This window comes from Pteropus alecto, unplaced genomic scaffold, assembly GCF_000325575.1.
Source record: "Pteropus alecto unplaced genomic scaffold, ASM32557v1 scaffold61, whole genome shotgun sequence".
NCBI classification, from domain to species: Eukaryota; Metazoa; Chordata; class Mammalia; order Chiroptera; family Pteropodidae; genus Pteropus; species Pteropus alecto.
Genome location: NW_006434835.1, coordinates 198,436 through 211,913, shown reverse-complemented (window position 1 = coordinate 211,913; position 13,478 = coordinate 198,436). Strand labels below are relative to the sequence as shown.

Sequence of the window (13,478 nt, the reverse complement as noted above, 5' to 3'; positions counted from 1 at the left end):
CCGCCACAGCCGCTGCCGTCTCTCCATCTCTGCTTTTAAAAATAGGAACCAGGCGGGAGTGAGTTTCCAGAAAGTGCGCTTCTGGACGTCTTCCCAGCACAGAGCATCTTCCCCCTTATTCTCTGGAGCCTTTTCCAGCCACGTAGACGCTTCCAGGAAGAGTTGCCCAGCACATAACGAGAGTCGGAGTCGAATTAAACGGTGGGATCCGAAACTCGACGGGCGAACCCACTGCCCGGAACGCTGGCCGCGACCCCTGCCCGGCGCACGGACCCCGCCGGCCGGATGCCGCGGTCAGCGGGGGACGCCTGCTCCTCTGGGGCCTGTCACAGTGACGAGGCCCCCCCTTCTCTCCCGCTTCACTGAGACGCGATCGACTGCAGCCCTGTGTGGGGCCGGGGCGTGCAGCATGGCGCTTTGCGCTTTGCGTACAGGGCTGTGACGTGGCTCCCTCGGTGAGGTTACCGAGCGTCCGGCATCTCGGGCAGGGCCGATAAAATGGAAAAGCAAAAAGAGAAAAAAAACGTTTCTCCCTGCTGAGAACGCTTCACCCTGGCGACGTGCCCACGGAAGTGTGTTTTTCCCGTTTTTCCTGGGAACAAAGGCTGGTGGCAGAGGCCCTGAGCAGCTGGGGCAGGGAAGGGTGAACCGGAGCCCAGAAGGGTGACACGGGGGACACGAGGGACCCCCAGACGTACGCCTCTGCTCTGAGCCCCGTCCTGCACACCTGCCTCCTGCCTCTTGCCTCAGCCACCTTGCAGGCGGCCCAGACCGTCACCGTGCCCCCGCCATAACCTGTGTCCGCCCCAGAGGCCGCCCTGGTCCCCGGGGCCTGCCCAGGAGCTGAGGGCGGAGCTGGACTCCTGTGGGGCAGGGGCTCCTGCACCTTCCCGCCTGGTGTCGCTCGCCGGCCCTCCGCCATCCCTGTCCGCAGGACGGAGGGGGGGACACCTGGACGGGAAGGTGCGGGAGACCCTTCCTGCCCATCCTCCACTCCGGGGAGCAGGAAGAATCTGGAATCGGAGACTTTAGATGTCCACAGCTGAGGGCGGGTGGGGGGCGGGCCTGCCGTGGTGTCTCAGACACAGCCCAGGAAAGTGCGGGCTACTCTCCCTGTGACACGGTGTGTGGGGGGTTCGCCTGGTCCCCGCCGCGTGGAGCTCTCCTGGGCTCCCTCAGAAGCAGAGCGGCCCCAGGGAGGGTGCACTGGGCCAGGGACTGCGGAGTCGGCCTCGGGGTGAGCCAGGCGTCTGGGGCAGCGCCCGAAGGCCACAGGGCAGGACGCAGTGTCCAGCAGGCCCTGGCCCCTGCTCAGAGGTGCCTCCTGGGCCTTTATCCCAGCCATGACACCCCAACACCCACCACGACACCCGGACACCCGGCACGACACCTCGAGTCTATGCCACGTGTCCTGGGAGCCACAAGCAGCGCTTGCGGGTGGGGGCCGGGGCTGCACACGCGGCGGGGCGTGCGGGGCCTGGGGGCCTCTGGCTCACACCCTGCACACGGTCCCAGCTGCAGGTGGCCCCGTCAGCCCAGCGAAGCCCGCGGTGTGTGTGACGAGGCAGAAACGAAGACGGAGGCGGTGGCCCGGCGTCCAGCAGAGGCTCCACTTCCGTCCCTTTTCCCAAATTTTAAAAAATCCTTTTTACACCGCGATTCACAGCTTAAAATAATTTTATAAATAATTTTAAGAGCATAAACTACGCAACTCCATGAAAAACTGCTTTATTTAAAAATACTGCTGGAGGAAGCTATTAAAGCATTTTTCTATGCTAATTATATCTGTGTGTGTGTGTGGACATATATATAATTCCTATTACATATTATGCCTTTCTATGCCTCTCTTGGTGAATACCCGCCCAGCTTCTCGAGGGGATCTCTTCTGAGGGTCAGTCGTGGGCTCGGGGTGGACGACATGCAAGTTCTTTGAATTGTGAACAAACCTGCAACCCATTACAAACTGTCGGGACTTCTCCTTCTCCTGCTTCCACGTTTTTTGCCAGACACCACAGCTACTTCTCTTTTTCAATTAGTTCTCCTCTCTTTCTTTATCCCTAACAGAAAATTTTAACTTTTTAAATTAAAAATGCGGGACCGTGTAGGGTTTCTTCCCCAAATCCCAGTTGACTTTCGACTCCGGAGCAGGCTCCACGGGCAGACGGGCCGTTCCGGGGGCCGCAGGCACCTGGGCGCCGTGCCCGTGCGTGCCTGGACCCCGCCGGCCACTCATCACTCCCCGTGCGGCCGTCCAACCCTGTCCAACCAGATGGCTAAATTCGAACCTACTCAGAAAGTACTGTTTGGCTTAGCCGAGCAATGGTGTAAAAGCCACTGCGAGTCATTTCTGCGTGTGCTGTGTGTGCTACGGCGGTGACTGTTTCGGTGGCATCTTGAAGCGCTGGGTGTGGAGCATCGAGGGACCAACCGGCCAGATGAGAAAGACGATGTGGCCACAACGGGCCTGTTTTCCTGTGACCCACAACATGGAACGATGGCCGGGCACGCCTTGCGAGCTAAGTCCCGGCCTGACGGCCGTCAGCGTCACAGGGACAGCAGCGGCCTGAGGGACACAGCCTGGGGCCCTGCTCCTCCCTCCGCGCCCTCACGGCCCGTGGACGCGTCCCTTCACGTGCGTCCCTCGTCTGTCATCTAACGCACGTGACAAACAAACGTGGGCCGCCGCCCTGCTCTGAGCTGTCGTAAATTGAAAATTCTGCTGGAAGCATCGTTTTCCTGTCATGCAGTAACTGCTTAGAGAAGAACTTCTCTGGCGTGAGAACGAAACACGTCTCGGCACCAGAAGAACGTGTCGCTTAGCGACGTGATTTCTCTCCGCCGTTCCTGCGTGGCTGGTCCACGTCGACACGGCCGAGTCCAGTCCATTTGCTCAGCTCTCGGATGTCATGAATTTAGCACCGATTTCGTCCATTCCATTATTGAGAGACATTGAGATTATTTTCAACATCCTACTGAAACCCACATGTAATTAAACTAATCGGGAGGTTCGTGAAAAGTGCATCGTCAGTAAAATCGCCACCTTCGCATAAACTCGGAGCAGCCCATGAGAAAAATAACAAGAGAGTGTGTGACGGTCGTTATCGAGGAACCGCCAGGCTGCTGATCTGGTCCCGGGTTGCCGCCTGTGCCCGGTGCGGGGCCGGGCGTCCTCGCAGATGGAAGGGCCCACACCGCGAAGACCACGCCAGGTCTGGAGGGTGGCCAGCTTGGGGACACAACCCTTCCCCCGAGGATCAGTGCTTTAAGAAAACCAGACTAACACCAATATCTGCCAAGGACAGCGAGTGGAGGCGTGGCCAAAACTAATTGCTACGATTGGCTGAAAATACGGTGTCGAATAATTAATGATTACTGTTCAAATAAAAGAAACGCAAATGTGAGCTCCTCAGCATTAGAAGGCAGGTCTGGGGATGACCTAGAGATCGGTCTAGAAGGTTCTGAGGAAGTATTCTGTAAAGAACGATGAAAGAAATGAGCAAAAATACTGTCAGCATCGAATTCTTAAAATATCTGATAAAAAAAATTTGACATAAGTTTCACCGGCTAAACTGAGAACGGAGATAACGGAAAAGCAGACCTAACACTGTCGCGGCCAAGAAACGTCCACCGTCAGGTACCGGAAGTGAGTAGAGCTTTCGCTGTGGCCATCTCCTTCCACGTGCACGCGTGTTTAAAACACGCACAGACACACAGTTTATGTCGCTACACAATATCAATCGCACCTTCAGAAGCCGCTCTGCCAGAGCCGGCCAGAAACAGCAGGTCGTCCTCGGAAAGGCAGAAAGCAGCACAGGCCTGGTCACGCTCACGACTTGCTTTTCTTCTCGAAAGCTGAGATGCAGATAATATAATGCACTATCTTTGAAAAAATCATGTGTGCCGTTAGGCTTAAGTTGTTTTTCGAAGTAGAACCATGTTTTAATTAAATAGCATTTTGATGATGCAAACAACTGAGTTTTCACAACCGTAATCTTAGCTGGGCGGCCCGTCCAGCACCTCGAATTTTTTTTTAAACTTCAGCATCAAACAGAAGGTAGACATAAAGTCACTGGCGTCTGCAGTCTCTCAATGTATTATGGTGATTTCTATGCCATTTTAGTCACAACATTTGTGCAAAAATCACTTAAAGCTGCACAAAGCACGTGCTTCTGAAGGGGAAAAAAGGCCCATTTGCCAAAATGCAAGGGAATGAATTAGAAATGACTTATCTTGTGCTTTTCAAACCACGAAGGGCCCGTATGTCACCCATGGGTCTTTTTAAAACGCAGGCTGTGCCCAGTGCTGAGGCCTGACTGTGTGCGGTGCGGTCTTCTCTGTGCCGAGCGCTCCAGCATCGGCTCACCATGGCGGGGTCTCGGCACCACGGAGCACACCGCCCGTCCCCCCAGTTAGGGCCGGCCCCACCTGCTAACAGTGGCGACCCGTCCTCCACCGGCTCTGCCCCTTGTGGGGCGTCTCTGTGGTGGAGGCTGGGTGGCCCCGCGGAGGTGCCCGGCTCATCATGGGGCTGCTGCCTCTTCCTAGCCTGCTCCTGGAGCTGCTCCCGCAATGGACTGACCACACGCTCTTGGTCCTGGGGTCCTGCCCTTAGTCTGCCCCCCTGCACCCCACTGAGGGGCCACCCAGCATCCAAGGAGCCTCTGGGAATATTCATCACTCTGTGCCCATACTAGCTCAACACTGACCGAGTGCGCCTAGGCTTTTCCAGAAGCATCCAGCCTCCCGAGCTGGCTGTACCAGAGGACTTATTCCATCTGTGAAACACACACGCAGGCCCATGCCGATGCCCACCCCCCGCCCTCTACACTCCCGCACGCACACCCGCACACACACACACACACCCCCACACCTGCACACACACCCCCACCCTCACCCCCACCTCACAGCCACCCTCACCCACACGCCCGCACACACCCCGCACACACCCCGCACACACCCCCGCACGCAGGGCGGGGTGCTGAGTGCTCCCCGAGCGCTCAGGCTGTGCTGCACCCGCCTTCCACGTCCACGTGCGAATCTCTCTCCCCTCAGTTCCCTGCGGGAGACGCCGTTCCGAGTGACAGTTACGATTCCAGCACCTTAGGACACGGCGGGCCTTTCCGAGGGAACAGGAGGCCACAGTAGCAGGGGGCGCGGGGGACACGAAGCGTGCAGGGGTAGGGAGAGCCGTGAACCCCGGGGCAGACCCGCCCCTCGGGCGCAGCCCGTTTACACGCGCGTCTCCCCCTCGCTCGGTGACGGTCGCCCCTCCGAAGAGCACGAGTCGACATTCATGCGGTGCTTACTCAGGAAAACTGAGTGGCGAAGGCAAGAAAAAAGTTCATGTTTTCTTCCGATTTTCTTTTTTAAGACGCTAAGACAAAGCTCCAGTGACGCCCACCGGCGACCACAGCGCCGCCCGCTTCTCGGAGGCGGCCCCCACAGTGCTCTCCGCCGTGCCTCTAGCGTGACCAGGGGCAGCAGTGAGCTTGGGGTGACGTAAATGGCACACGTTTATATTTCCTGTCAACTTGCTACGTGCCCAGCTTGCCTTTTTTGAGACTCGGGCCCGTGGGTTGGAGAAACACAGACCTCCGCTTTCTAACTGCCGCGTGCTAGTTCGTTGTTCACAGTGGCTGTTCCATCCCGTCCCTGCTGAAAGCTGTTCCGACTCGAGCCGTGTCCCCTTCCCAGTGACTTGGGGGGCACGTCCTCGTTTGTGTTCCAGGCCTGGCCGTTTGTTCGGGGCCAACCAACTGGCAACCCCGAGACAGGTGTGTTTGTCTGGGAAAATCCTTCAGTCGTTGAGTGGTCTCAGGTCAGGCAAGGCCAGTGTTTTGTTTTTTTTTTAACTGTGCTAGTTTTAAAGTTGGTTTAAAAAATACAATTACCTTCTTTTATTAAATATTTTATGTAAGATTTGAATTATCAATTTAACACATTGCATTTCCCTGAATTTTCCCAAATAGCAATAGACAGGAGAGGAGAAGGGTGGAAGATGAGCATCGTCTAAGGATTCAAGCTGGCCACGCAGCCGGTGACCGGCCATGCTGCAGGGAGAGCGAGGCCCAGTGGGACGAGGGCAGGACAGCGGGCGGGTCTGTGGGACAAACCCGGGGCTAGAATAACAGAGTCTACGGCCCCACCACCCTGAACATGCCTCATCCCATCTGATCACGTCTGATCTCGGAAGCTAAGCAGGGTTGGGCCTGGTTAGTCCTTGGATGGGAGACCACCTAGGAAGACCAGCTGCTGTAGGCATAAAAAATAAAAAATAAGGGATTGTAAGGTGACAAGGTCCTTGCAATCTGTCGAGTCAACCAAGGGTTGCCTCGCCTAAAAATAAATAAATAAAAATAAAATAAATAAAATAACACAGAGCTGCTCAGAAACTGTTCAGTGTTTTCCCAAAGTAAAAAAATGAGCCCAATAATCTAAGATGATTTTTTACAGGAGTTGTTTATATTAAAGAGATTGCAATTATTTGAGAATTTTGCTCCCCAGAATCACCTTACTTTTAGAAGATGCCCTGTCCTTGGGGACAGTTCTCAGAAGCGGGAGGTGGAGCTGCAATCCGTCCCTAGCAAACCTTTCTGGGCCTGGACAAGAGAAATTACCCCTTCAAGTGTGCTCGGTGACCCTCACGTAGACTGTCACAAAGAAACACAAAAAGCTTTAAAAACTAGAAGATTCCGCATCTATTCACAGCCTTGTGTCCACATAACCCAAAATGCCACAGTATCGACTTGATTGAGAAGCAGAGCAGAAGGAAAACGACTTTACACAGAACCCTTGGCGCACGAAGTCCCGGCTCGTTAGGCCCCATCTAGCCCCTTTGATGCAGCTGCTGAGCTGAGCGAGGACCACCAGGCAGCGGCTCGACCGGCTCCTTCACGGAGCTACGCTGCGCCTCACCGTCTCCCCCGACAGCTGTGAGATCACCGCAAAGCTCGCTGGACAACGTAGCTGAGGGAAATTGAGAAAACCTGTTTTGCATTTGGAAGAATTTTATACCTGAACTAGAAATTTCTCGATGTTCATCAACAAGCCAAATGCTAGAATGCAAACATAGTTTTTTAATAGATATTTAAATATTGAGAACTAAATTATCACTTTCTTTTTCATTTTTTAAAAATTTTCTGAAAGTCTTTTGAATCTATTACTACTTCACATATAAAGAAAAGAAAATCCGAGTATTTTGAAACCGGGATTGGAATGTGACAAACGGGGTTTGTAGCGGCGGACGGTGCAGGTCTCAGGAGCATCGCTGCACAAGCTGTGGTGGCCGTGTGAGGTGACAGTGAACTGGTCACACCCCTGGCCCCGTCCCACTGGACACCTCAGATACAGACAACGTCCTTTAGAATATATAAATAAATTTTAAAGTAAAAAGAAAAGAGAAAGAAAAAAGTAGAGGAGACAGGTCATATCCGTCTACCACACACGACGTTATCTGAGGAGTGAGATTCATTTCTGAATAAGAAAATGTTCATTCAATAAACATGCTGCTCAAAAGCACCTGAGACTTACAGATTTAATGGCGTGTCCATTACTAGCATAAGCAGCATATGGATATAAAACTGATTGTATACATGAATATTTGTCAGGGATCTCAACAGAAACAGAACCAGTGGGAGATACCTATATACACACACGTGTGTGCATATGTGTGTGCATGTGTATAGGTGTGTGCACATGTGTGTGCATGGGTGCATGCGTCTTTGATAGGATTGTTGCGGAAAAATCCCAAAAGCTCCAAAAATCAGACCAGTGAAAAACCAACCAGTAACTCAGAGAGAAAGAGAACTCAGGTTTACAACGCGCAGTCCCAGAGGAGCTGGTGCATTCGGCGGAAACATTCCTTATATAGGAAAATTCTACACGAGCTGATTGGTCAGTTTGAACACAAACTGTTAGATACAGCAGGAGGTGCTATGCAGATTTCAAGTAGTAACCTCGCAGAAGGGCGGGAGTTGCTATGAGTAACCAGTAGACACAAACTGTTACAGGGAACTGCTGGATACAGTTACATTTCTAAGCTGAGCAAAGCGCAAGGGAGCTCTTGCATGCAGCAAACATATCTGCAGAAAGCAAGCATATTTACAAAAGCAGAAGACTGATTAGCTTTTAATAAAAATTCCTGAAATTTCCTCTTCAGGATCACCAGTAGACTGAATATGGCCAAGGAAAGAAGCAAAGAGCTTAAAAATATGTTCCCAGAAACTTCTCAAACTAAAATGCACTGAGAAAGGAAAAAACAAGACATCCAGGAACGGCCAGATGATTTCAAACAGAGTAACGTACATAATGGGGATAACAGAAGAAATGGAGAGAGATATTTAAAGAAATGACATCTGCCTGAAGATTTTTCAAAATTAATGACAGGCAGCAAACCACAGAGCCAGGAAGCTTGACAAGCACCAAAAAGGATGAACACCAAAACATCTGCATGTCGTAGTCAAACTTCAGGAACCCCAAGACACAGAAAAACCACGCACGCATCTGGAGGGGTGAAATTCACCGCACAGAGAGAGGACTGAAAACCAGAATTACACCAGACCGAGCGTGACCCACACAAGCAAGACAAAAGCCGGGGAGGTAAGTGAAGCGCCAAAGAAAAGCCAGGCTGGAATTCTGTATCCAGCAAAACTGCCCTCCCAAAGCGAAGGCGCAACAAACTTTCTCGGACAAACGAAACATTTGCGTCCAGGAGCTCTGCCCTGCGAGACGCAGCAAAAGCCATTCTGCAGGGAGAAGGCGAGTCAGATGGGCCTGACCTTGGGTCCACATAGAGGACAAGTGTCAGAGAAGGAACAGACGAGGGGGACGTTGAGGGCGGTGACGAGGGGGACGTCACAGCTCCGCACGGTGCTGTGACGACGGATACGTGGCAGGTGTGTTTGTCAAAATTTCCAAAGCCACACGTGCAAAGAGTGAGCCCGGACGTGGACCGTGGTGGATTTTAGTTAATAAAAACGCGTCAGTGAGGACTCATTGTCTGTAACGACTGTGCCCCACTGACGCTGGATGTTAGTCGGGGTACTGGGTCGGTGTTGGGGGGTACGTGGGCGCTGTCATTACTTTCTGCAAATATAAGGGTGCTATACAAATAAAGTCTATTGCTCTTCAAAAAAACTAACTGGCAACTGATGAGCATCTGAACTGTCTCCAGACTAATTTATCCCCAAAATAATTACCATCCCAGACAGCACTAATATGACTGTATCTTCAAGACAAATGACTTAAATTCGAGCATTATTTTCCTATGAATAGCCATCGTACATGTATGTGTGTCTGTGTCTGCGTCTGCGTGGAGACGTGCATGTGTGTGTCTGGTGCAGGTTTGGTGTCCCGGGCAGAGGCAAACTGCGTGACACCGCAGAGTGACCCTTCTGGAAGGATAAGGAGGACGGAGAGTGCCGACTTCGGTTCCGACGATGTGACAACCTTCCTCCTCCTGCCGAGTTACGTTTGCGTGTCTCTGCTTAAGGGAGCCGGCCAAGGGGGTCTGGTTGAACATTTGGTGATTATTAGACTTTAGGAACTGAATGATGAATTTGGCGTCATCGCGTCTTGAGAGGACAGATGGGGCTCAGATGCTCACGTCCTTGCTGCTCGCGTTGTGCTACTACTTTTTAATTTTGCAAACTTCAAAAATTGCTCTCAAGAGCGTAAATCGTGAATGCAGCACAAGGGGGGCCAAGCTGTTTCGTCTTCAACTGGAAGTCAAGGGCAACTGAGGATAAATAATCTCTTCTTATGGGAATGAACAAAATCTGGGCTGGGGGCCTTTTCCGACTTGGAGGTGAACCCCCAAAGCGAAGGAAGAAAGAACTTGAAGATGACGCTTCCCAACGGTCCCTCCATTCTCGCACCCGATGCACAAGCATTTCGTGAACCTGCGCAGAAGTTTCCTGAAAATCAGCAGGGGGCCCCCGGCCACTGAGAAGCCCTGTCCATGGAGCCCCCCGCTCAGCAGAGGGAGCCCTGCAGGGCAGAACCAGGCGAGGCCACAGCAGCCCCTGGCCGCCCGCTCACCGTGCTTTGTTGCCACAGCACCAAGCTGTACTGCGGGGCCGCAGGACGGAAGGACCACGGGACGACAGGACGGCAGGGCGACTGGACGACATTTGTAGCAGCTACCCATCTCGTGACCAGGAAAAAGAGAAGGGTGCAGCTTCTGACTCCTCTTTTTCTTTCTTGGTAAAGACTCTCGCTGACTTTCCGCCACGTGTCTGCCAGGTAGAGTCGCCCTCACGAAACGCACAGCTGTCCCCTCTGCGGCTGCGCAGGACCGTCCTGGTTAAATGCAGCCGCGCATGCGTCCAGCTCAGCGGGACTGGGGTGGGGACACGGACTGTGCGTTGTCACGAGACTCCAGGTGGCCCTCAGGCACGGGATGCAGAGTCTGAGAAGTCCAGACGCGTCACTAACCGCCACGTCGCGTGTCGAAGGTGCAGAAGACGTCAGCCCCGTCTGCTGCGGCCCTGCACACTCCTCCTCGGAAGGGGGACGTGGCGCGTGTGCGTGGATGGGCGTCGGGACTCGTGGGAGGCGGCGAGGCCACGCGGAGCGCCCCACGTCCCCCACCTGGGCACCGGCGTCCCCGCACCGGGACGACGGGCACGAAAGGGACGCGCTGCGTCCCCTCTGCGTCCACCTGAGCAGCCGGAGGGGCAGCGCCGGGTCCCGCCCACCCCCCCCGCGGTCACTACGCCGCCACCGGCTGTGCTTGGCCGCAGCGACCTCACACGAGTATCCAATAAAAAATGTCAGTTAAGTCGACACAATAATGCCTAGGCAATTATTTTTCCTTAGAAACGGATCACAGCCTGGTGACAGAACAACGGGGCACGGGACGGACCGCTCGCTCCCGAAGGCCGAGGCAACCAGCGGCCTGGGAGTACGGCAGCGGCTGCGACATCCGTTCAGCAACGCAGACGGCCAAGGGCGCGGAGCCTCCCTCGCCCCCGCGGAGGAGCCGGAGGGGCGTCTCCCGTCACAGGGTCCCCAGAGCGGGGACGCGTAAGTGCTCGGCCTTCTGGCCCTTCCAGCTCTGTGCCTTGCTGTCCTTCTCTGTGACACAGCACGGCCATCTGGTAGCCCCCTTTCTTCATGTGCCACCCCTCTACCCCCGCAAAATCGGGTCAGTTACGACACGTGAACACAATGGTTTGGTAATATTAAGCAGCCGGTTGTTTTTGGTGTGTAAACGCCCTTGCCCGTCGCCCCGGTCCCCAGGGACGTGGGAGGTGGGTCACCTCGACACGGGCCCCACCCCCGTGCAGGAGCCCAGCTCTCTGACGACACGCCCAGGCCGCCTGTGTGGACCCTCGTCGCCAGGGCCCCCGGCAAACACGGGGCTCCCCGTTGGGTGTGGATCCCCTCAGTTCTGTGCGGGCCCCAGAGCCCCGCTGGGCGGCGCTTTCGGCTCGCCTGGGTCAGGCTGGTCCTGCGCACAGCGGCCACAGGCCGCCTCGGCTCTTCCCACGGGACGGAGAGAGTCTCGGCCTCCGGACCGCACCCCGACCCTGCCTGAGCCCAGGTGTCCTGTTTCCTGCCAGCACAGGACGCGGAGCGTGGGCGATTCGTGGTCTCAGAGAAACCGCGTTCCCACCGCCGACTCATCGTCGCCGTTTTCTACAGAAGCATCACCCCGAGCTCACGAGAACTGACGCGGAAACGAGACCGGCGCCCAGCGAAACAAGGACAGAACAGAGGGGGGACGGGCACAGAGGGGACGACAAGGTGAGCCGGGGGCGGGTCCCGTCTCCCCTGGGGACCCGGGCGAGCGCAGCTGAGGGAACCGTGCGGTCTTCATGCCCCCCTCCCCCTCCCTGACCTGGGCGCGTGATGCCGCCGAGGCCACCGTCCCTGTGCCAGACACAGTGAGGACCTGCCGCGTGGCCGGATGCCGGCGCCGAGGTCCCACGTCCCGCTCAAGGGGACTGAGAGCCGGGCCAAGTCGGGCCCCGGCGGTGACATGGGCACGTAGCACCGTTCGCGTGACATGACACGGGCACCTGAGCCGCGGTTCGCACCACGTGCCGTCCTGTCACGGAATCGCAGAAATCCACTTTCCGAGTCGTGTCAGAGTCATCGAACGCGACGCCACCCCGTGTCCGGAGGGGCTCCCTGACCTCGGGGCTGCTTTCCGGAGCAGGAGCTGTGAGCTGAGGGCGCGCAGCCGCCGTCAGAACGGGCACCGGGAGACACGTGCTGGGCGCCTGGGTGGGGACGCGCTTCTCGTCCAGCACCGAGTCCCTGAGCCAGGCGTCCAAGCGCCACACGTTCCCCCTTTTCTGGAGAAGGACAGCCAGGGGCAAACGTGGCCTCGCGGGCGGGGGCGGCTTTCGGCGCCACGGGTCACACGCACGCCGGGCGGAACACACGGCCCCGCAGGGGACCGATGCCCTCGAAGCCGCCACGAGCAGCACCGTGTGGCTCGTACCCCAGCCGGGCGTGGGCTGCGACGGTCACACGGCAGATGGACGGTGTCTGCAGAGACGGGGTCTGGACCATGACGCACGAGCACAGTGTGGTAAACGCAGAACTCGGAGATGCCGCCCGAAACCACCCGACAGCACACGCCCTCGAGATGCCAGAGCCCTCGCTTCCTGTCACGGCCACCGAGTCGCTTGGGGCGCCCGGCGCCTCGTTTCCCCAGTGAGGACCACCGCCTGGTGGCGGGGGGACACGCTGCCGGCCCCGCACCTCACCACCACCCGAGGGGCCGTCCCCGGCGGCGGCTGCTCCCGGCCTTCGCCACCCGGCCCTTCTGTCCCATGTCACCGACACGGCTCCCACACGGCTGTTCCGGAGACACACGCGGGGCTGGAGGGGACCTGGCCAGGGCGCGGAGAGCAAGCACACGAGACGACCGCGAGCCAGTGACAAACGGAGCTCGTCCCTTCGCACGCTCTCGCCTTTCCCGAGCTAGACGCTGGACGGGACAGCCAGACATCCGGTTTCCACCTCGGTCACTTTTCTCAACTCGTTTTCTGTTGACAGCGTGGTAAACTGGATACCTTGAAAGAAGACGGCTTTAAGCCTGACTGATAAAATCACTTGTAAACTTACTGGGCAGTGACACGCGGAACAGAAAGTGCTCTGCCAGCTGGGACGCGGCCACCGAAGGAGCCGGGAAGGCAGGGACGGCCGCTGCACGCAGTGTGTCTGCACGCGGTGTGTCTGCACGCGGTGTGTCTGCACGCAGTGTGTCTACACGCAGTGTGTCTGCACGTTAGCCAGTGACAAACGGAGCTCGTCCCTTCGCACGCGCTCGCCTTTCCCGAGCTGGACGCTGGACGGGACAGCCAGACATCCGGTTTGCACCTCGGTCAGTTTTCTCAACTCGTTTGCTGTTGACAGCGTGGCAAACTGGATACCTCGAAAGAAGACGGCCTTAAGCCTGACCGATAAAATCACTTGTAAACTCACTGGGCAGTGACACGTGGGACAGAAAGTGCTCTGCGAGC

At 56.1% G+C, this 13,478-nt stretch overlaps 1 pseudogene; it reads left to right on the top strand.

Annotated features, from left to right (window-relative positions):
- The first annotated feature begins 6,132 nt into the window (after positions 1-6,132).
- LOC112478595 lies at positions 6,133-6,261 on the top strand (annotated as a pseudogene).
- The last annotated feature ends 7,217 nt before the right edge of the window (positions 6,262-13,478 follow it).